The following is a 20,775-nucleotide window of genomic DNA, read 5'->3' as shown; positions in this document are numbered from 1 at the left end:
CTTTACTCTGTATCTAACCCCGTGCTGTACCTGTCCTGGGAGTGTTTGATGGGGACAGTGTAGCGGGAACTTTACTCTGAATCTAACCCCGTGCTGTACCTGTCCTGGAAGTGTTTCATGGGGACAGTGTAGTGGGCGTTTTACTTTGTATCTAACCCCGTGCTGTACCTGTCCTGGTAGAGTTTGATGGGGACAGTGTAGAGGGAGCTTTAATCTGTATCTAACCCCGTGCTGTACTTGTCCTGGGAGCGTTTGATGGGGACAGTGTAGAGGGAGCTTTACTCTGTATCTCACCCCGTGCTGTACCTGTCCTGCGAGTGTTTGATGGCGACAGTGGAGAGGGAGCTTTACTCTGTATCTAACCCCGTGCTGTACCTGTCCTGGGAGTGTTTGATGGGGACAGTGTAGAGGGAGCTTTACTCTGTGTCTAACCCCGTGCTGTACCTGTCCTGGGAGTGTTTGATGCGGACATTGTAGAGGAAGCTTTACTCTGTATCTAACCCCTTGCTGTACCTGTCCTGGGAGTGTTTGAAGGGGACAATGTAGAGGGAGCTTTACTCTGTATCGAACCCCGTGCTGTACCTGTCCTGGGAGTGTTTGATGGGGACAGTGTAGAGGGAGCTTTACTCTGTGTCTAACCCCGTGCTGTACCTGTCCTGGGAGTGTCTGATGGGGACAGTGTGGTGGGAGCTTTACTCTGTATCTAACCCCGTGCTGTACCTGTCCTGGGAGTGTTTGATGGGGACAGTGTGGAGGGAGCTTTACTCTGAATCTAACCCCGTACTGTACATGTCCTGGGAGTGTTTGATGGGGACAGTGTAGAGGGAGCGTTACTCTGAATCTAACCCCGTGCTGTACCTGTCCTGGGGTTCTTTCATGGGGTCAGTGTGGAGGGAGCTTTACTCTGTGTCTAACCCCGTGGTGTACCTGTCCTGGGAGTGTTTGATTGGGACAGTGTAGAGGGAGCTTTACTCTGTATCGAACCCCGTGCTGTACCTGTCCTGGGAGTGTTTGATGGGGACAGTTTAGAGGGAGTTTTACTCTGTACCTAACCCCATGCTGTACCTGTCCAGGGAGTGTTTGATGGGGACAGTGTGGAGGGAGCTTTACTCTGTATCTAACCCCGTGCTGTACCTGTCCTGGGAGTGTTTGAAGGGGACAATGTAGAGGGAGCTTTACTCTGTATCGAACCCCGTGCTGTACCTGTCCTGGGAGTGTTTGATGGGGACAGTGTAGAGGGAGCTTTACTCTGTGTCTAACCCCGTGCTGTACCTGTCCTGGGAGTGTCTGATGGGGACAGTGTGGTGGGAGCTTTACTCTGTATCTAACCCCGTGCTGTACCTATCCCGGGTGTGTTTGATGGGGACAGTGTAGAGGGAGCTTTACTCTGTATCTGTCCCCGTGCTGCACCTGTCCTGGGAGTGTTTGATGGGGACAGTGTAGAGTGAGCTTTACTCTGTAACTAACCCCGTGCTGTACCTGTCCTGGGAGTGTCAGATGGGGACAGTGTAGAGGCAGCTTTACTGTGTATCTTACCCCGTGCTGTACCTGTCCTGGGAGTGTTTGATGGGGACAGTGTAGGGGAGCTTTACTCTGTATCTCACCCCGTGCTGTACCTGTCCTGGGAGTGTTTGGTGGGGACAGTGTAGAGGGAGCTTTACTCTGTATCTAACCCCGTGCTGTACCTGTCCTGGGAGTGTTTGATGGGGACAGTGGAGAGGGAGCTTTACTCTGTATCTAACCCCGTGCTGTACCTGTCCTGGGAGTGTTTGATGGGGACAGTGTAGAGGGAGCTTTACTCTGTATCTAACCCCGTGCTGTACCTGTCCTGGGAGTTTTTGATGGGGACAGTGTAGAGGGAGCTTTACTCTGAATCTAACCCCGTGCTGTCCCTGTCCTGGGAGTGTTTGATGGGGACAATGTAGAGGGAGCTTTACTCTGTATCTAACCCCGTGCTGTACCTGTCCTGGGAGTGTTTGATGGGGACAGTGTAGCGGGAACTTTACTCTGAATCTAACCCCGTGCTGTACCTGTCCTGGAAGTGTTTCATGGGGACAGTGTAGTGGGCGTTTTACTTTGTATCTAACCCCGTGCTGTACCTGTCCTGGTAGAGTTTGATGGGGACAGTGTAGAGGGAGCTTTAATCTGTATCTAACCCCGTGCTGTACTTGTCCTGGGAGCGTTTGATGGGGACAGTGTAGAGGGAGCTTTACTCTGTATCTCACCCCGTGCTGTACCTGTCCTGCGAGTGTTTGATGGCGACAGTGGAGAGGGAGCTTTACTCTGTATCTAACCCCGTGCTGTACCTGTCCTGGGAGTGTTTGATGGGGACAGTGTAGAGGGAGCTTTACTCTGTGTCTAACCCCGTGCTGTACCTGTCCTGGGAGTGTTTGATGCGGACATTGTAGAGGAAGCTTTACTCTGTATCTAACCCCTTGCTGTACCTGTCCTGGGAGTGTTTGAAGGGGACAATGTAGAGGGAGCTTTACTCTGTATCGAACCCCGTGCTGTACCTGTCCTGGGAGTGTTTGATGGGGACAGTGTAGAGGGAGCTTTACTCTGTGTCTAACCCCGTGCTGTACCTGTCCTGGGAGTGTCTGATGGGGACAGTGTGGTGGGAGCTTTACTCTGTATCTAACCCCGTGCTGTACCTATCCCGGGTGTGTTTGATGGGGACAGTGTAGAGGGAGCTTTACTCTGTATCTAACCCCGTGCTGCACCTGTCCTGGGAGTGTTTGATGGGGACAGTGTAGAGTGAGCTTTACTCTGTAACTAACCCCGTGCTGTACCTGTCCTGGGAGTGTCAGATGGGGACAGTGTAGAGGCAGCTTTACTGTGTATCTTACCCCGTGCTGTACCTGTCCTGGGAGTGTTTGATGGGGACAGTGTAGGGGAGCTTTACTCTGTATCTCACCCCGTGCTGTACCTGTCCTGGGAGTGTTTGGTGGGGACAGTGTAGAGGGAGCTTTACTCTGTATCTAACCCCGTGCTGTACCTGTCCTGGGAGTGTTTGATGGGGACAGTGAAGAGGGAGCTTTACTCTGTATCTAACCCCGTGCTGTACCTGTCCTGGGAGTGTTTGATGGGGACAGTGTAGAGGGAGCTTTACTCTGTATCTAACCCCGTGCTGTACCTGTCCTGGGAGTTTTTGATGGGGACAGTGTAGAGGGAGCTTTACTCTGAATCTAACCCCGTGCTGTCCCTGTCCTGGGAGTGTTTGATGGGGACAATGTAGAGGGAGCTTTACTCTGTATCTAACCCCGTGCTGTACCTGTCCTGGGAGTGTTTGATGGGGACAGTGTAGCGGGAACTTTACTCTGAATCTAACCCCGTGCTGTACCTGTCCTGGAAGTGTTTCATGGGGACAGTGTAGTGGGCGTTTTACTTTGTATCTAACCCCGTGCTGTACCTGTCCTGGTAGAGTTTGATGGGGACAGTGTAGAGGGAGCTTTAATCTGTATCTAACCCCGTGCTGTACTTGTCCTGGGAGCGTTTGATGGGGACAGTGTAGAGGGAGCTTTACTCTGTATCTCACCCCGTGCTGTACCTGTCCTGGGAGTGTTTGATGGGGACAGTGTGGAGGGAGCTTTACTCTGTATCTAACCCCTTGCTGTACCTGTCCTGGGAGTGTTTGATGGGGACAGTGGAGAGGGAGCTTTACTCTGTGTCTAACCCCGTGCTGTACCTGTCCTGGGAGTGTTTGATGCGGACATTGTAGAGGAAGCTTTACTCTGTATCTAACCCCTTGCTGTACCTGTCCTGGGAGTCTTTTTTTTTGGAAATATTTTATTGAAAATTTTTGGTCAACCAACACAGTACATTGTGCATCCTTTACACAATATTATAACAACACAAATAGCAATGACCTATTGTATCAACAGAAAATGAATAAATAATAAATAACAAAAATGAAAACTAGCCCTAATTGGCAACTGCCTTGTCACAAGCAACACTCTCCAAAAATATAATTTAACAGTCCAATATATAATTATCTGTCGCAACGACCTATACATATTATACAGTATATATTAACAACCCTGAGAGTCCTTCTGGTTCCTCCACCCCCCGCCCCCCCCCCCCCCCCCCCCCCCCCGCCCCCCCGATCCTGGGCTACTGCTGCTGCCTTCTTTTTTCCATTCCATCTATCTTTCTGTGAGGTATTCGACGAACGGTTGCCACCGCCTGGTGAACCCTTGAGCCGACCCCCTTAGGACGAACTTAATCCGCTCTAGCTTTATAAACCCCGCCATGTCATTTATCCAGGTCTCCACCCCCGGGGACTTGGCTTCTTTCCACATTAACAATATCCTGCGCCGGGCTACTAGGGACGCAAAGGCCAAAACATCGGCCTCTTTCGCCTCCTGCACTCCCGGCTCTTGTGCAACCCCAAATATAGCCAACCCCCAGCTTGGTTCGACCCGGAACCCCACTACTTTTGAAAGCACCTTTGTCACCCCCATCCAAAACCCCTGTAGTGCCGGGCATGACCAAAACATATGGGTATGATTCGCTGGGCTTCTCGAGCACCTCGCACACCTATCCTCCACCCCAAAAAATTTACTGAGCCGTGCTCCAGTCATATGCGCCCTGTGTAATACCTTAAACTGAATCAGGCTCAGCCTGGCACACGAGGACGACGAGTTTACCCTGCTTAGGGCATCAGCCCACAGCTCCTCCTCGATCTCCTCCCCCAGCTCTTCTTCCCATTTCCCTTTTAGTTCATCTACCATAGTCTCCCCTTCGTCCCTCATTTCCCTATATATATCTGACACCTTACCGTCCCCCACCCATGTCTTTGAGATCACTCTGTCCTGCACCTCTTGTGTCGGGAGCTGCGGGAATTCCCTCACCTGTTGCCTCGCAAAAGCCCTCAGTTGCATATACCTGAATGCATTCCCTTGGGGCAACCCATATTTTTCGGTCAGCGCTCCCAGACTCGCGAACTTCCCATCCACAAACAGATCTTTCAGTTGTGTTATTCCTGCTCTTTGCCACATTCCATATCCCCCATCCATTCCCCCCGGGGCAAACCTATCGTTGTTTCTTATCGGGGACCCCCCCAAGGCTCCAGTCTTTCCCCTATGCCGTCTCCACTGTCCCCAAATCTTCAGTGTAGCCACCACCACCGGGCTTGTGGTGTAGTTCCTCGGTGAGAATGGCAATGGGGCTGTCACCATAGCCTGTAGGCTAGTCCCCCTACAGGACGCCCTCTCTAATCTCTTCCACGCCGCTCCCTCCTCCTCTCCCATCCACTTACTCACCATTGAAATATTAGCGGCCCAATAATACTCACTTAGGCTCGGTAGTGCCAGCCCCCCCCCTATCCCTGCTACGCTGTAAGAATCCCTTCCTCACTCTCGGGGTCTTCCCGGCCCACACAAAACCCATGATGCTCTTTTCAATCCTTTTAAAAAAAGCCTTCGTGATCACCACCGGGAGGCACTGAAACACAAAGAGGAATCTCGGGAGGACCACCATCTTAACCGCCTGCACCCTCCCTGCCAGTGACAGGGATACCATGTCCCATCTCTTGAAATCCTCCTCCATTTGTTCCACCAACCGCGTTAAATTTAACCTATGCAATGTGCCCCAATTCTTGGCTATCTGGATCCCCAGGTAACGAAAGTCCCTTGTTACCTTCCTCAGCGGTAAGTCCTCTATTTCTCTACTCTGCTCCCCTGGATGCACCACAAACAACTCACTTTTCCCCATGTTCAATTTATACCCTGAAAAATCCCCAAACTCCCCAAGTATCCGCATTATTTCTGGCATCCCCTCCGCCGGGTCTGCCACGTATAGTAGCAAATCGTCCGCATACAGCGATACCCGGTGCTCTTCTCCTCCTCTAAGTGCTCCCCTCCACTTCTTGGAACCCCTCAACGCTATCGCCAGGGGCTCAATCGCCAGTGCAAACAATAATGGGGACAGAGGGCATCCCTGCCTTGTCCCTCTATGGATCGAAAATATGCAGATCCCCGTCCATTTGTGACCACGCTCGCCATCAGGGCCGTATACAACAGCTGCACCCATCTAACATACCCCTCTCCAAAACCAAATCTCCTCAACACCTCCCACAAATAATCCCACTCCACTCTATCAAATGCTTTCTCGGCATCCATCGCCACTACTATCTCCGTTTCCCCCTCTGGTGGGGCCATCATCATTACCCCTAACAGCCTCCGTATATTCGTGTTCAGCTGCCTCCCTTTCACAAACCCAGTTTGGTCCTCGTGGACCACCCCCGGGACACATTCCTCTATTCTCATTGCCATTACCTTGGCCAGGATCTTGGCATCTACATTTAGGAGGGAAATAGGTCTATAGGACCCGCATTGTAGCGGGTCCTTTTCCTTCTTTAAGAGAAGCGATATCGTTGCTTCAGACATAGTCGGGGGCAGTTGTCCCCTTTCCTTTGCCTCATTAAAGGTCCTCGTCAATACCGGGGCGAGCAAGTCCACATATTTTCTATAGAATTCGACTGGGAATCCATCCGGTCCCGGGGCCTTTCCCGCCTGCATGCTCCTAATTCCTTTCACCACTTCTTCTACCTCGATCTGTGCTCCCAGTCCCACCCTTTCCTGCTCTTCCACCTTGGGAAATTCCAGCCGATCCAAGAAGCCCATCATTCTCTCCCTCCCTTCCGGGGGTTGAGCTTCATATAATTTTTTATAAAATGTCTTGAACACTCCATTCACTCTCTCCGCTCCCCGCTCCATCTCTCCTTCCTCATCCCTCACTCCCCCTATTTCCCTCGCTGCTCCCCTTTTCCTCAATTGGTGTGCCAGCAACCTGCTCGCCTTCTCCCCATATTCGTACTGTACACCCTGTGCCTTCCTCCATTGTGCCTCTGCAGTGCCCGTAGTCAGCAAGTCAAATTCTACATGTAGCCTTTGCCTTTCCCTGTACAGTCCCTCCTCCGGTGCTTCCGCATATTGTCTGTCCACCCTCAAAAGTTCTTGCAGCAACCGCTCCCGTTCCTTACTCTCCTGCTTCCCTTTATGTGCCCTTATTGATATCAGCTCCCCTCTAACCACCGCCTTCAACGCCTCCCAGACCACTCCCACCTGGACCTCCCCATTATCATTGAGTTCCAAGTACTTTTCAATGCACCCCCTCACCCTTAGACACCCCCCCTCATCTGCCATTAGTCCCATGTCCATTCTCCAGGGTGGGCGCCCTCCTGTTTCCTCCCCTATCTCCAAGTCCACCCAGTGTGGAGCGTGATCCGAAATGGCTATAGCCGTATACTCCGTTCCCCTCCCTTCGGGATCAACGCCCTTCCCAGCACAAAAAAGTCTATTCGCGAGTAGACTTTATGAACATAGGAGAAAAACGAGAACTCCTTACTCCTAGGTCTGCTAAATCTCCACGGGTCTACACCTCCCATCTGCTCCATAAAATCTTTAAGTACCTTGGCTGCTGCCGGCCTCCTTCCAGTCCTGGAGTTCGACCTATCCAGCCCTGGTTCCAACACCGTATTAAAATCTCCCCCCATTATCAGCTTTCCCATCTCTAGGTCCGGAATGCGTCCTAGCATCCGCCTCATAAAATTGGCATCATCCCAGTTCGGGGCATATACGTTTACCAAAACCACCGTCTCCCCCTGTAGTTTGCCACTCACTATCACGTATCTGCCCCCGTTATCCGCCACTATAGTCTTTGCCTCGAACATTACCCGCTTCCCCACTAATATAGCCACCCCCCTGTTTTTCGCATCTAGCCCCGAATGGAACACCTGCCCCACCCATCCTTTGCGTAGCCTAACCTGGTCTATCAGTTTCAGGTGCGTTTCCTGTAACATAACCACATCTGCCTTAAGTTTCTTAAGGTGTGCGAGTACCCGTGCCCTCTTTATCGGCCCGTTCAGCCCTCTCACATTCCACGTGATCAGCCGGGTTAGGGGGCTTCCTACCCCCCCCCTTGTCGATTAGCCATCCCCTTTTTCCAGCTCCTCACCCGGTTCCCACGCAGCTGTATCTCCCCCAGGCGGTGCCCCCCCGCCCATTCCCTCCCATACCAGCTCCCCCCTCTACCCAGCAGCAGCAACCCAGTAATTCCCCCCCTCCCACCCCCCCCCCCCGCTAGATCCCCCGCTAGCGTAATTACTCCCCCCATGTTGCTCCCAGAAGTCAGCAAACTCTGGCCGACCTCGGCTTCCCCCCGTGACCTCGGCTCGCACCGTGCGACGCCCCCTCCTTCCTGCTTCTCTATTCCCGCCATGATTATCATAGCGCGGGAACCAAGCCCGCGCTTCTCCCTTGGCCCCGCCCCCAATGGCCAACGCCCCATCTCCTCCACCTCCCCTCCTCCCCCCATCACCACCTGTGGAAGAGAGAAAAGTTACCACATCGCAGGATTAGTACATAAAACTCCTCTTTCCCCCCTTTTTAACCCCCCTCTTTGCCCCCCACATTCGCCCCACCACTTTGTTCAAACGTTCTTTTTAATAACCCGCTCATTCCAGTTTTTCTTCCACAATAAAAGTCCACGCTTCATCCGCCGTCTCAAAGTAGTGGTGCCTCCCTCGATATGTGACCCACAGTCTTGCCGGTTGCAGCATTCCAAATTTTATCTTCTTTTTATGAAGCACCGCCTTGGCCCGATTAAAGCTCGCCCTCCTTCTCGCCACCTCCGCACTCCAGTCTTGATAAACGCGGATCACCGCGTTCTCCCATTTACTGCTCCGAGTTTTCTTCGCCCATCTAAGGACCATTTCTCTATCCTTAAAACGGAGGAATCTCACCACTATGGCTCTGGGAATTTCTCCTGCTCTCGGTCCTCGCGCCATAACTCAGTATGCTCCCTCCACCTCCAACGGACCCGCCGGGGCCTCCGCTCCCATTAACGAGTGCAGCATCGTGCTCACATATGCCCCGACGTCCGCTCCCTCCACACCTTCAGGAAGATCAAGAATCCTCAGGTTGTTCCTCCTTGCGTTGTTTTCCAGTGCCTCCAACCTTTCCACACATCGTTTCTGATGTGCCTCCTGCGTCTCCGTCTTCACCACCAGGCCCAGTATGTCGTCCTCATTCTCGGCTGCCTTTGCCTTCACGACCCGAAGCTCCCGCTCCTGGGTCTTTTGTTCCTCCTTTAGCCCTTCGATCGCCTGTAGTATCGGGGCCAACAGCTCTTTCTTCATTTCCTTTTTGAGCTCTTCCACACAGCATTTCAAGAACTCTTGTTGTTCAGGGCCCCATGTGAAACTGCCACCTTCCGACGCCATCTTGGTTTTTGCTTGCCTTCCTTGCCGCTGTTCTAAAGGATCCACTGCAATCCGGCCACTTTCTCCTCCTTTTTCATCCGTATCCAGGGGGGGAGTCCCTTCTGGTTTACAGCACAGTGTTTTTAGCCGTCAAAATTGCCGTTGGGGCTCCTATCAAGAGCCCAAAAGTCCGTCTCACCGGGAGCTGCCGAAACGTGCGACTCAGCTGGTCATCGCCGCACCCGGACGTTGTCCTGGGAGTATTTGATGGGGACAGTGTAGAGGGAGCTTTACTCTGTCTCTAACACCGTGCTGCACCTGTCCTGGGAGTATTTGATGGGGACAGTGTAGAGGGAGCTTTACTCTGTATCTAACCCCGTGCTGTACCTGTCCTGGGAGTGTTTGATGGGGACAGTGTAGAGGGAGCTTTACTCTGTATCTAACCCCGTGCTGTACCTGTGCTGGGAGAGTTTGATGGGGACAGTGTAGAGGGAGCTTTAATCTGTATCTAACCCCGTGCTGTACCTGTCCTGGGAGCGTTTGATGGGGACAGTGTAGGGGAGCTTTACTCTGTATCTAACCCCGTGCTGTACCTGTCCTGGGAGCGTTTGATGGGGACAGTGTAGAGGGAGCTTTAGTCTGTATCTCACCCTGTGCTGTACCTGTCCTGGGAGTGTTTGATGGGGACAGTGTAGGGAGCTTTACTCAGAATCTTACCCCGTGCTGGACCTGTCCTGGCAGTGTTTGATGGGGACAGTGTAGAGGGAGCTTTACTCTGTATCTAACACCGTGCTCTACCTGTCCTGGGAGTGGTTGATGGGGACAGTGTAGAGGGAGCTTTACTCTGTATCTAACCCCGTGCTTTACCTGTCCTGGGAGTGTTTGATGGGGACAGTGTAGAGGGAGATGTACTTTGTATCTAACCCCGTGCTGTACCTGTCCTGGGAGTGTTTGATGGGGTCAGTGTGGAGGGAGCATTACTCTGTATCTAACCCCGTGGTGTACCTGTCCTGGGGTGTTTGATGGGGTCAGTGTGGAGGGAGCTTTACTCTGTATCCAACCCCGTGGTGTACCTGTCCTGGGAGTGTTTGATGAGGACAGTGTAGAGTGAGATTTACTCAGAATCTTGGATGACGAGTGATATTGTAGGCCTCGTCAAAAAGAAAAAGGAGGCATTTGTCAGGGCTAAAAGGCTGGGAACAGACGAAGCCTGTGTGGCATATAAGGAAAGTAGGAAGGAACTTAAGGAAGGAATCAGGAGGGCTAGAAGGGGTCATGAAAAGTCATTGGCAAATAGGGTTAAGGAAAATCCCAAGGCTTTTTACACTTACATAAAAAGCAAGAGGGTAGCCAGGGAAAGGGTTGGCCCACTGAAAGATAGGCAAGGGAATCTATGTGTGGAGCCAGAGGAAATGGGCGAGGTACTAAATGAATACTTTGCATCAGTATTCACCAAAGAGAAGGAATTGGTAGATGTTGAGTCTGGAGAAGGGGGTGTAGATAGCCTGCGTCACATTGTGATCCAAAAAGACGAGGTGTTGGGTGTCTTAAAAAATATTAAGGTAGATAAGTCCCCAGGGCCTGATGGGATCTACCCCAGAATACTGAAGGAGGCTGGAGAGGAAATTGCTGAGGCCTTGACAGAAATCTTTGGATCCTCGCTGTCTTCAGGGGATGTCCCGGAGGACTGGAGAATAGCCAATGTTGTTCCTCTGTTTAAGAAGGGTAGCAAGGATAATCCCGGGAACTACAGGCCGGTGAGCCTTACTTCAGTGGTAGGGAAATTACTGGAGAGAATTCTTCGAGACAGGATCTACTCCCATTTGGAAGCAAATGGACGTATTAGTGAGAGGCAGCACGGTTTTGTGAAGGGGAGGTCGTGTCTCACTAACTTGATAGAGTTTTTCGAGGAGGTCACTAAGATGATTGATGCAGGTAGGGCAGTGGATGTTGTCTACATGGACTTCAGTAAGGCCTTTGACAAGGTCCCTCATGGTGGACTAGTACAAAAGGTGAAGTCACACGGGATCAGGGGTGAGCTGGCAAGGTGGATTCAGAACTGGCTAGGCCATAGAAGGCAGAGGGTAGCAATGGAGGGATGCTTTTCTAATTGGAGGGCTGTGACCAGTGGTGTTCCACAGGGATCAGTGCTGGGACCTTTGCTGTTTGTAGTATATATAAATGATTTGGAGGAAAATGTAACTGGTCTGATTAGTAAGTTTGCAGACGACACAAAGGTTGGTGGAATTGCGGATAGCGATGAGGACTGTCTGAGGATACAGCAGGATTTAGGTTGTCTGGAGACTTGGGCGGAGAGATGGCAGATGGAGTTTAATCCGGACAAATGTGAGGTAATGCATTTTGGAAGGGCTAATGCAGGTAGGGAATATACAGTGAATGGTAGAACCCTCAAGAGTATTGAAAGTCAAAGAGATCTAGGAGTACAGGTCCACAGGTCATTGAAAGGGGCAACACAGGTGGAGAAGGTAGTCAAGAAGGCATACGGCATGCTTGCCTTCATTGGACGGGGCATTGAGTATAAGAATTGGCAAGTCATGATGCAGCTGTATAGAACCTTAGTTAGGCCACACTTGGAGTACAGTGTTCAATTCTGGTCGCCACACTACCAGAAGGATGTGGAGGCTTTAGAGAGGGTGCAGAAGAGATTTACCAGAATGTTGCCTGGTATGGAGGGCATAAGCTATGAGGAGCGATTGAATAAACTCGGTTTGTTCTCTCTGGAACGAAGGAGGTTGAGGGGCGACCTGATAGAGGTCTACAAAATTATGAGGGGCATAGACAGAGTGGATAGTCAGAGGCTTTTCCCCAGGGTAGAGGGGTCAATTACTAGGGGGCATAGGTTTAAGGTGAGAGGGGCAAGGTTTAGAGTAGATGTACGAGGCAAGTTTTTTACGCAGAGGGTAGTGGGTGCCTGGAACTCGCTACCGGAGGAGGTAGTGGAAGCAGGGACGATAGGGACATTTAAGGGGCATCTTGACAAATATATGAATAGGATGGGAATAGAAGGATACGGACCCAGGAAGTGTAGAAGATTGTAGTTTAGTCGGGCAGTATGGTCGGCGCGGGCTTGGAGGGCCGAAGGGCCTGTTCCTGTGCTGTACATTTCTTTGTTCTTTGTTCTTTGTTCTAACCCCGTGCTGTACCTGTCCGGGGAGTGTTTGATGGGAACAGTGTAGAGGGAGCTTTACTCTGTATCTAACCCCGTGCTGTACCTGTCCAGGGAGTTTGATGTGGACAGTGTGGAGGGAGCTTTACGCTATCTAACCCCATGCTGTACCTGTCCTGGGAGTGTTTGATGGGGACAGTGCAGAGGGAGCTTTACTCTGTATCTAACCCCGTGCTGTACCTGTCCTGGGAGTGTTTGATGGGGACAGTGCAGAGGGAGCTTTACTCTGTATCTAACCCCGTGCTGTACCTGTCCTGGGAGTGTTTGATGGGGACAGTGTAGAGGGAGCTTTACTCTGTATCTAACCACGTGCTGTACCTGTCCTGGGAGTGTTTGATGGGGACAGTGCAGAGGGAGCTTTACTCTGTATCTAACCCCGTGCTGTACCTGTCCTGGGAGTGTTTGATGGGGACAGTGCAGAGGGAGCTTTACTCTGTATCTAACCCCGTGCTGTACCTGTCCTGGGAGTGTTTGATGGGGACAGTGTAGAGGGAGCTTTACTCTGTATCTAACCACGTGCTGTACCTGTCCCGGGAGTGTTTGATGGGGACAGAGTAGAGGGAGCTTTACTCTGTATCTAACCCCGTGCTGTACCTGTCCTGGGAGTGTTTGATGGGGACAGTGTGGAGGGAGCTTCACTCTGTATCTCACCCCGTGCTGTACCTGTCCTGGGAGTGTTTGATGGGGACAGTGTAGAGGGAGCTTTACTCTGTATCTCACCCCGTGCTGTACCTGTCCGGGGTGTGTTTGATGGGGACAGTGTAGAGGGAGCTTTACTCTGTAACTAACCCCCTGCTGTACCTGTCCTGGGAGTGTGTGATGGGGACAATGTAGAGGAAGCTTTACTCTGTATCTAACCCCGTGCTGTCCCTGTCCGGGGTGTGTTTGATGGGGACAGTGGAGAGGGAGCTTTACCCTGTATCTAACCCCGTGCTGTACCTGTCCTGCGAGTGTTTGATGGAGACAGTGTAGAGGGAGCCTTACTCTGTAACTAACCCTGTGCTGTACCTGTCCTGGGAGTGTTTGATGGGGACAGTGTAGAGGGAGCTTTACTCTGTAACTAACCCTGTGCTGTACCTGTCCTGGGAGTGTCAGATGGGGACAGTGTAGAGGGAGCTTTACTCTGTATCTAACCCCGTGCTGTACCTGTGCTGGGAGAGTTTAATGGGGACAGTGTAGAGGGAGCTTTAATCTGTATCTAACCCCGTGCTGTACCTGTCCTGGGAGCGTTTGATGGGGACAGTGTAGGGGAGCTTTACTCTGTATCTAACCCCGTGCTGTACCTGTCCTGGGAGCGTTTGATGGGGACAGTGTAGAGGGAGCTTTAGTCTGTATCTCACCCTGTGCTGTACCTGTCCTGGGAGTGTTTGATGGGGACAGTGTAGGGAGCTTTACTCAGAATCTTACCCCGTGCTGGACCTGTCCTGGCAGTGTTTGATGGGGACAGTGTAGAGGGAGCTTTACTCTGTATCTAACACCGTGCTCTACCTGTCCTGGGAGTGGTTGATGGGGACAGTGTAGAGGGAGCTTTACTCTGTATCTAACCCCGTGCTTTACCTGTCCTGGGAGTGTTTGATGGGGACAGTGTAGAGGGAGATGTACTTTGTATCTAACCCCGTGCTGTACCTGTCCTGGGAGTGTTTGATGGGGTCAGTGTGGAGGGAGCATTACTCTGTATCTAACCCCGTGGTGTACCTGTCCTGGGGTGTTTGATGGGGTCAGTGTGGAGGGAGCTTTACTCTGTATCCAACCCCGTGGTGTACCTGTCCTGGGAGTGTTTGATGAGGACAGTGTAGAGTGAGATTTACTCAGAATCTAACCCCGTGCTGTACCTGTCCGGGGAGTGTTTGATGGGAAAAGTGTAGAGGGAGCTTTACTCTGTATCTAACCCCATGCTGTACCTGTCCAGGGAGTTTGATGTGGACAGTGTGGAGGGAGCTTTACGCTATCTAACCCCATGCTGTACCTGTCCTGGGAGTGTTTGATGGGTACAGTGCAGAGGGATCTTTACTCTGTATCTAACCCCGTGCTGTACCTGTCCTGGGAGTGTTTGATGGGGACAGTGCAGAGGGAGCTTTACTCTGTATCTAACCCCGTGCTTTACCTGTCCTGGGAGTGTTTGATGGGGACAGTGTAGAGGGAGCTTTACTCTGTATCTAACCACGTGCTGTACCTGTCCTGGGAGTGTTTGATGGGGACAGTGCAGAGGGAGCTTTACTCTGTATCTAACCCCGTGCTGTACCTGTCCTGGGAGTGTTTGATGGGGACAGTGCAGAGGGAGCTTTACTCTGTATCTAACCCCGTGCTGTACCTGTCCTGGGAGTGTTTGATGGGGACAGTGTAGAGGGAGCTTTACTCTGTATCTAACCACGTGCTGTACCTGTCCTGGGAGTGTTTGATGGGGACAGTGTAGAGGGAGCTTTACTCTGTATCTCACCCCGTGCTGTACCTGTCCGGAGTGTGTTTGATGGGGACAGTGTAGAGGGAGCTTTACTCTGTAACTAACCCCCTGCTGTACCTGTCCTGGGAGTGTGTGATGGGGACAATGTAGAGGAAGCTTTACTCTGTATCTAACCCCGTGCTGTCCCTGTCCGGGGTGTGTTTGATGGGGACAGTGTAGAGGGAGCTTTACCCTGTATCTAACCCCGTGCTGTACCTGTCCTGGGAGTGTTTGATGGAGACAGTGTAGAGGGAGCTTTACTCTGTAACTAACCCTGTGCTGTACCTGTCCTGGGAGTGTTTGATGGGGACAGTGTAGAGGGAGCTTTACTCTGTAACTAACCCTGTGCTGTACCTGTCCTGGGAGTGTCAGATGGGGACAGTGTAGAGGCAGCTTTACTCTGTAACTAACCCCGTCCTGTACCTGTCCTGGGAGTGTTTGATGGGGACAGTGTAGAGGGAGCTTTACTGTGTATCTAACCCCGTGCTGTACCTGTCCTGGGAGTGTGTGATGGGGACAGTGGTGGTGTGGACAGTGGACAGTGAGGGAGGTGATAAGGAAGAGTGTTTGAGAGGAGAGGTTGTCTTCACTTAAATTTTTTTTTTTTTTTTAAACAAACAATTTTATTGAGGTATTTTAGGCATATATAAAAAGTGACATTGTACTGGACAAACAAAAAAGTCAAGACACAAATTAAACATGGTGCAAACCACGGCTCTGTTCACGCACGGACCTGCCTCAATGTCCCCCTACTCTACTCCACTGTACCCTAGCCCCCCCCCCCCCACTCTACCCCAGCCCCCCCCCCCCCCCGCTTACTCCGCTGCGAAGAAGTTAATAAATGGCTGCCACCTTCGGGCGAACCCTAGTGGCGAACCTCTCAAGGCGAACTTGACTCTCTCTCGGCCAGGAAAGCTCGCCATGTCCGATAGCCGTACCTCAGGCCTCGGGGGCTTTGAGTCCCTCCATGATAACAGTATTCGTCGCCGGGCTACCAGGGAACAAAGGCCAGAACGTCGGCCACTCTCTCTCTTCCTGGACTCCCGGGCCCTCCGAAACCCCAAAGATTGCCACCTCCGGGCCCATTACCACCCCAGTTTTCAACACTCGAAACATGACATCTGCGAATCCCTGCCAATACCCCCTGAGTTTAGGGCACGGCCAGAACATGCGTACATGGTTATCCGGCCCTCAGGCGCATCTCGCACACTTGTCCTCCACCCCGAAGAATCTGGTTCATCCGGGCCACCGTCATGTGGGCCCGGTGCACGACCTTAAACTGGATCCGGCTGAGCCTGGTGCTTGTTGCGGTCGTGTTTACTCTGCTCAGGGATTCTACCCAGATACCGTCCTCCAGCTCCCCCCCGAGCTCCTCTTCCCACTTAAGCTTCAGGTCCTCGGTCTGCGTATCCTCAGCTCCCATTAGTTCCTTGTAGATGTCTGAAACTCTACCCTCTCCCACCACGGGCAGCACGGTAGCCTTGTGGATAGCACAATTGCTTCACAGCTCCAGGGTCCCAGGTTCGATTCCAGCTTGGGTCACTGTCTGTGCGGAGTCTGCACGTTCTCCCCATGTCTGCGTGGGTTTCCTCCGGGTGCTCCGGTTTCCTCCCACAGTCCAAAGATGTGCAGGTTAGGTGGATTGGCCATGATAAATTGCCCTTAGTGTCCAAAATTGTCCTTAGTGTTGGGTGGGGTTACTGGGTTATGGGGATAGGGTGGCGGTGTTGACCTTGGGTAGGGTGCTCGTTCCAAGAGCCAGTGCAGACTCGATGGGCTGAATGGCCTCCTTCTGCACTGTAAATTCTATGATGATGATGATGACCTCTCCCCTAGAAACTACCCTGTCCTGCCTCCCCTTCGGCGGGAGACGTGGGAAGGACGGCACCAGTCTGCGTACAAAATCCCTCACCTGCAAGTATCTAAAGTCATTCCCTCTCGTCAGCCCAAACTTCTCCTCCAGCGCCCTCATGCTCGGAAAGCCCCCTTCCAGGATCAGATCCCCCATCCTCACAATCCCCGCCCTCCTCCACAGTCGATACCCCCGTCCATTTTCCCCGGGGCAAATCGGTGGTTGCCGCAGATTGGGGTCCACACTGATGCTCTTACCTCCCCTACATGCCTCCTCCACTGGCCCCAGATCCGAAGAGCCGCCACCACTATCGGGCTGGTGGAGTACCGTGCCGGCGGAAGCGGCAGAGGCGCCGTGACCAGGGCTGCTAAGCTAGTGCCCCTGCACGAAGCAGCCTCCATCCGCTCCCAAACCGACCCCGCACCCACCATCCATTTTCTTATCGTCGCTATGTTGGCCGCCCAGTAATAGTTGCTGAAGTTTGGCAACGCCAGCCCCCCTTCTCCTCTGTTCCTTTCAAGCATCACCCTCTTCACCTGTGGGGACTTCTCTGCCCAGACAAATCCCAGAATAATTTTATTCAGCCTCTTAAAGAAGGACTGCGGGATAAAGATGGGGAGACACTGAAAAACAAACAAGAATCGCGGGAGAATCGTCATCTTAACGTCTGCACCCTCCCCGCCAATGACAGCGGGAGCGCATCCCACCTCCGGGCCTCCTCCCTCACTCGTTCCACCAGTCGGGACAGGTTGAGCTTATGCAACCTGCCCCAGTCCCGTGCCACCTGAATTCCCAAATATCAGAAACTCTCCCCCACTAGCCTGAACGGCAACCCCTTCAGCCTACTCTCCTGCCCCCTCGCCTGAATTACAAACAACTCGCTCTCAGCCATGTTCAGTTTGTATCCAGAGAACCGGCCAAACTCCCTCAGGGTTGCCATAATACCGTCCATCCCCACCATTGGGTCCGATACATATAACAGCAGATCATCCGCGTATAACGAGAGTCTATGTTCCCCCCCCGGACCAGCCCTTTCCAGCCCCGAGAAGCTCTCAGTGCAATTGCCAGCGGCTCTATGGCCAGCGTGAACAGCAGTGGGGAGAGAGGATAGCCCTGTGTTGTCCCACGGTGCAGCTAAAGTAGTCCGAGGTCGTCCTGTTCGTCCTTACACTCGCCTCCGGGGCCTGATACAATAGCCTAACCCAGTCGATGAACCCCGCCCCGAACCCGAACTGTCCTAGTACCTCCCACAGATAATCCCACTCGACCCGGTCAAAAGCCTTTTCAGCATCCATGGCAACCACTACCTCTACCTCCCTACTCTCCGGGGGCATCATAGTCACGTTAAGCAGCTCACCAGCTGCCTCCCCTTTACAAACCCGGTTTGGTCCTCCCCAATTACATCCGGGACACAGTCCTCAATTCTGGTCGGCAAGATCTTGGCCAGTAACTTGGCGTTTACGTTAATCAAAGAGATCGGCCTGTTTGACCCACAGGCCTCCGGGTCCTTATCCCGTTTCAGAATGAGCGAGATGGTGGCCTTCAACATGGTCGGGGGTAAACTCCCTCTGTCTCTTGCCTCGTTAAAGACCCTGACCAGCACCGGCCCCACTATCCCGGCAAATATTTTGTAAACCTCCACCTGATACCCGTCCGGCCCTGGGGCTTGACCCGACTGCATGACCTTCAGGCCCCCCAATACCTCTTCAATCCTGACCAGGGCCCCCAGTCCGTCCACCAGCCCCTTCCCCACTCTTGGGAAGGTCTGTCCGTCCAGGAATCGCCTCACCCCCCCCGGTCCCCCGGGGGGTTCCGAAGTGTACAGCTTCCTATAAAAGTCCCTAAAGACCTTGTTCAGCCCTGCTGGATCACCCACTAGATTACCCTCCCCATCCACTACCCTCCCTATTTCCCTAGCCACTTCCCTCTTCCTCAGTTGCTGCGCAAGCATTCTACTGGCCTTCTCCCCATGCTCATAAATCGCGCCTTTTACCTTTCTAAGCTGATCTACAGCCTTGCCTGTAGTCAGCACCCCAAATTCGGCCTGCAGCCTCTGTCGTTTCCTGAGTAACTCTGGCCTCGGGGATTCCGCGTAACTCCTCTCCGTCCGTAGAATTTCCTTCATCAGTCGGTCCGTCTCTGCCCTATCTGTCCTGTCCCTGTACGCCCGGATTGAAATCAGCTCCCCTCTCACCACTGCCTTCAGTGCCTCCCAGAGCATCGCTGCTGAGACTTCTCCAGTATCATTCACCTGCAGGTAATTCTGCATGCATTTCCTCAGCCTCTCACACACCGCCTCGTCCGCGTGTAGTCCAACTTCCAGCCTCCATGGTGGGCGCTGAAAGCTGTCCTTACAAAACTGCAGGTCTACCCAGTGCGGAGCAGGGTCCGATATGGCAATTGCCGAATATTCTGCCCCCACCATTCCGGCCAGCAGGTCCCTACTCACAACAAAGTAGTCAATTCGGGAATACACCTTGTGGACGTGGGAGTAGTACGAGAACTCCCTCGCCGTCAGCCGGCTAAATCTCCACGGATCTGCTCCCCTCGTTTGCTCCATGAACCCTCTCAGTTCCTTTGCCATCGCTGGCAACCTGCCCATTCTTGAACATGACCGGTCCAGGCTCGGGCCCAGGACTGTATTAAAGTTCCCACCCATGATCAACGTACGCGAGTCCAAGTCAGGGATCTTCCCCAGCATCCTCCTAATAAAATCCACATTGTCCCAATTAGGGGCATACACGCTGACCAGGACTACTCTCACCCCTTCGAGCTGACCCCTCACCATGACGAACCTGCCACCCCCATCCACGACTGTGCCCTCCGCCTCAAATTGTGCCCTTTTATTAATTAGGATCCCCCCCTCGTCTTAGAATCCAGCCCCGAATGAAAGACCTGACTGACCCAGCCCTTCCTTAACCTAACCTGGTCTGCCACTTTCAGGTGCGTCTCCTGCAGCTAGACTCTGTCCGCCTTCAGAACCCGCAGATGCGCAAACACACGCGCCCTCTTCACTAACCCGCTTAACCCTCTAACGTTCCAGATGATCAGCCTGATTGGGGGGGGCACCCCTTTGCCGATCAGCCATCCCCTTCCTTGGCCAGCCCCCCAGCCATGTGTCGCGCTTCCTCTGGCCCGCCTCCTGGCCGGCTCCACCCATGACCCCCTCACTGTTGCCATGCCCAGTTCCCCTCCCCGTCAGCAGAACAACACCCCCCACCTCACCTTCCGTTGACTAGCCCCACTCAGCTAGCTTGGGGCTCCCAGCCTCGGCGCCAGCATGTCTCCCACTCATTGTTCCCAATCACCCCCGACCCCTCCACACCACTTCCCCAGATCAGCCCTACTTAAGCAAACACTCTGTACAAGCCATAAACAACCCTCACAATAGCACAATTCAAGTTAAACAAGAAAAAAAGAGATAAGAAATAACAGGCCCTCTCCTTCCTTCCCGTACAGACACAGAAAAGGATTGCGCAAAGTTCCCCTGAAGCATCCATCTCAACCCAACCCTTTTAACTGTTTTCTTCATTATTCTCCCCCAGCCAGGCTCCAACTAATCAAAGAGCTCAAAGAGGAAACATTCAGGTAAACCACGCAAAAAGCACGCCAAAAAAACCACATCACTACCACCTTCCAACGCCCTAAAAAGGTCGAAAGAATTAACGACAAAACCGGACCCAAACATGCCGGCAATTTTCAAAACGGGAGCGACACCACAGATACTTAAACATTCTAACATGAGTCCAAACGTCCTGAGGCCAGGGCCTCCTAACGAAGTCCATCGCCTCTTCGGGTTCCTCGAAATAGTGGTGCTGACCCTCATACGTAACTCACAGTCGCGCCGGAAAAAGCAGCCTGAATTTCACCTTGTTTTTATACAGTTTCTCCTTCACCTGCCTGTAGCCTCCCCTCCTCCTGGCCACCTCAGTGCTCAAATCCTGGTAAACACGCAGGGTGGTATTGTCCCAACTACAGCTTTTGTGCTCTTTATCCATTGCAGCACCCGCTCCTTGTCCAGGTACCTGTGGAAGCGTACCACCATCGCTCGTGGGGGACCCCCTCGTCGCGGCTGCCTCACCTGCACCCTGTGT

At 52.7% G+C, this 20,775-nt stretch overlaps 1 protein-coding gene across 4 annotated transcripts in view; it reads left to right on the top strand.

Moving 5' to 3' along the window:
- LOC140395979 (uncharacterized) overlaps positions 1-20,775 on the top strand; it is a 309,601-nt gene that overhangs the window by 29,784 nt on the left and 259,042 nt on the right. Inside the window, exon 1 of one of the 4 annotated variants that reach the window (XM_072484007.1) lies at positions 20,223-20,269. The exons of the other annotated variants lie outside the window; for them this stretch is intronic. The gene's annotated coding sequence lies outside the window, so the exon portion shown is untranslated. Of the gene's footprint in view, positions 1-20,222; positions 20,270-20,775 lie in introns of those variants that run through there. 4 annotated transcript variants of the gene reach the window in all.

The sequence above is a fragment of the Scyliorhinus torazame genome, chromosome 19 (genome assembly GCF_047496885.1).
Source record: "Scyliorhinus torazame isolate Kashiwa2021f chromosome 19, sScyTor2.1, whole genome shotgun sequence".
Lineage (NCBI taxonomy): Eukaryota > Metazoa > Chordata > Chondrichthyes > Carcharhiniformes > Scyliorhinidae > Scyliorhinus > Scyliorhinus torazame.
Note: the sequence above shows the minus strand (reverse complement) of the source record. Positions and strands in the feature narration are given on the sequence as shown.